This window comes from Apium graveolens, chromosome 4 (assembly GCF_009905375.1).
Source record: "Apium graveolens cultivar Ventura chromosome 4, ASM990537v1, whole genome shotgun sequence".
Lineage (NCBI taxonomy): Eukaryota > Viridiplantae > Streptophyta > Magnoliopsida > Apiales > Apiaceae > Apium > Apium graveolens.
The window spans coordinates 285,647,783-285,650,981 of NC_133650.1; the positions used below are offsets into that span (position 1 = coordinate 285,647,783).

General features: G+C 40.5%; 1 pseudogene; it reads left to right on the forward strand.

Annotated features, from left to right (window-relative positions):
- Positions 1-1,865, forward strand: part of LOC141719778 (exocyst complex component EXO70I-like) — a 9,145-nt pseudogene extending 7,280 nt beyond the window's left edge.
- The last annotated feature ends 1,334 nt before the right edge of the window (positions 1,866-3,199 follow it).

The window sequence follows — 3,199 nt, forward strand, 5'->3', positions numbered from 1 at the left end:
TCGGGGAGGTGGCAAATGGTGGTAGTGATGATGATTCAGTGGTTGAGGTGGGGGCGCCTTTGGATTTGGGTACTGAAGAGGAGATTGAAGTTCTTAGAAGAATATCGGAGACTCTTGCTGCAAATGATTGCCTGGACATATGTATCGATATCTTTGTGAAGGTACTTCTTCATCATCTTCATTTATATAATTGGTAAGCTGTGAAAATGATCATGTCTATTTAAATTTATGCAGAAAGAACCTTCTGAAACCAGTTAAAATAAATCTTTTAATTGATCTTCTAGTATGGGAACAAGGCGATACAGAACATACTTTAAACACCAGAGCAAATTAATGTCTTTAGGTAACCAAATAGGACATTTGTGTGTTTAAACAATGTTAGGATTTCGACTTCAGAGTACATAGTAGCTTGTGCCTGTCACAAGTATGACCTGTATTCATATGAAAAGCAATTAGATTTATTTCATAAAGATTGTTACTTTGAACTTTGCACTATAGAGCTGATGTTTATAAACAATTAACAGGTGAGGTATAGAAGAGCAGCAAAAGCTTTAATGAGACTGAACCCTGATTACCTCAGAACTTATGATCCAGAAGAAATTGATGTCATGGAATGGGGAAGTTTAGAAACTTCAATTTCTCTTGGATCCAACACTTTGAGCTTGCGGTTAAAACTGTTTTGTATCCGAAAAGAAGCTGTGCAACCAAGTTTTAGTCAACATCATGGATGGACTAATTTGGCCTGAATGCTTTGTAAAAATTGCTGATAAAATCATGGCGGTATTCTTCAGGTTTGGTGAAGGTGTTGCAAGAAGCAACAAAGAGCCTCAAAAGCTCTTTAAGCTTTTAGACATGTTTGATTCACTAGAGAAACTAAAACCCGAATTTTCTGAGATCTTTGAAGGTGAAGCTGGAGCTGATATTTTTTCGAGATTTAGAGAGCTTGAGAAGCTCATTGTTCATGCATCAACCAAAGTTTTCTGGGAATTTGGACTTCAAATTGAAAGCAATCAAGATGGCTTGCCTCCTCCACAAGATGGTACAGTCTCAAAAATTGTTCGTTACGCCATCAATTACCTCAAATATCTAGCTACTGATGCTTATAGTTCACCTATGGCACAAGCTCTGAGAACTGAACAAATTTGGAAAGCTGGGGTCCTGTCAAAACCTGAAACAGATGAAAGTTTACTCAAAAATGCCATCTACAACATTGTCGAAGCTCTACAACGCAACATTGAGGCCAAAAGAGGACGTTACAAGGATAAAATTTTGCCTCATATCTTCGCAATGAACACGTATTGGTACATCTACATGAGGACTAGAAATACAGAACTAGGTAATCTACTAGGTGAACAGTACATGAAAAAGAGGTACAAAATGGTTGCAGAAGAATCTGCTTACTTGTATCAAAAGCAAGCTTGGGGAAGTTTAGTAAGATTGCTTGACAAAGAAGAGATCGGTAGACTCAACAAAGAAGGAATAGGGCCTTTAGTAAGAGGAAAAATGGATGCATTCTTAAAGAGCTTCGATGAAATTACACTAAGGCATAGAAGTACTTATAATATACCAGACGAAGATTTGAGAGAACAAATGAAAGAGGCTACAATTAAGCTTGTTGTGCCAGCATATACCGAGTTCTTGAATACTTATTCATCAGTTCTACAAGTTGAGTCTTATTTGTCTCCAGAATCAATGCAAGGTCTCTTGCTTAAGATTTTTGGTGGTGGAAAACCAGCTGGAAGCAACCGAAGGCGAGATAGAGTGATGCAGGGAAGGAGCTCGGTGTCCATATCGAGTGATCGGAATGCAGAGAAAACGAACTTCAGGAGAACAAAATCAAGTGCAAGTGAAGCATGAAAATTATGACTGCTAATGAGATCAATGTACAATAAACAGTTGAGCAGGTTGCAGTCATAGGTACTTGTATGTTCCTTAATTTGGGATAATATAAAATCTAGTTTTTTTGTTTAATTGCAAAAATTTATATATTCAAAAGCTTGTGTCTACTTGCCGTGAGAACTTTCACCCTTGTACAAATTTTTAACAAGAGTAATTTGGTTAACGAAGATTTGAGGTTCAACAATCAAGATCTGTCGCCCATGGACTTGGCTTCTCATTCCGTGGCCCTATAGAAGTTGTTGAACCAACTTTATTATAACTCGAACATTGATTTGCTTTAGGAGTGCCCGACGATGTGGCCTAGTCACAAAGGCCCAAAACTCGATTACGACTTCAGGACTTCACGGAAAAGGAAACTCCTCGGCCGATGGATATCCCCATCCGCTACCTCTACTTTTGTCGATCGTAACCGCGGGTATAACCATGACTTACCGCAAATGTCAAAGCGCATCCTTACCCCCGATGAGGATAACCCACCAGACTACAGGACAAGTGATCCCAAGCGTAGAAGTGCAAAGTGCGAGATAACCTTAGTGTCTCCCGTCGAGGATAACCCGCCGAATACGGAGACAGGGCTCCCAAAGCACACTGTATATGTTTACGACCGTTCCCCTACAAGTATAACCTGCAAAACTACCGAACGACGTCTTCGACATGTTTTCTGGGACGACGGGCTCCTGGAGGACACTTTTTCTTGACGGGTAGCCCTGTGAAGGATTGGAGTCCTCCAGAGTCCTCTCCAATGCCTAGGGCGCGCCCTAAACATGAAGAGGTCCTCGGGGGCTCTTCTTCCTATCTTGTGTGATTCTTGTGCTTTGTTCACTTCCAAGTTTAGTTGTGGGAGAAACCTCCTCGTTAATTCTTCCTTCTCATCTCAATTTTATTGTGGAGCGGCCACCCGTGCGGCCATATAGCACGGGGCGCCTCCTATGAGAGTCCGGGGAATTTTCCCAGAGCCCGGGTCGTTCTTCGTTTCTTGATCGTTTCATTTTTTCTTCCTTGGATTAAAATCATCCTTTATAGACGCTTCATCAATACTTGTTAGTCATCGTCTTCTACTATATCGACCATCATGGTATCGTCATCGTAGTGATCGTCGCGCACTTCCTCCACTATGGTCATCGTAATCTTCCGTCGTAATAGTCATCGTAAACTTTCATACACAACTTCACCAATCGTCGTCATAACTTCTCATCGTCAATAGTCGTCGTAAGCTGTAGGATTTTATACACAGAAGCATGGTAAAACATTTCTTGATATAAAATCCATATAAACGCATACAAATCGTGAATAAATCGAG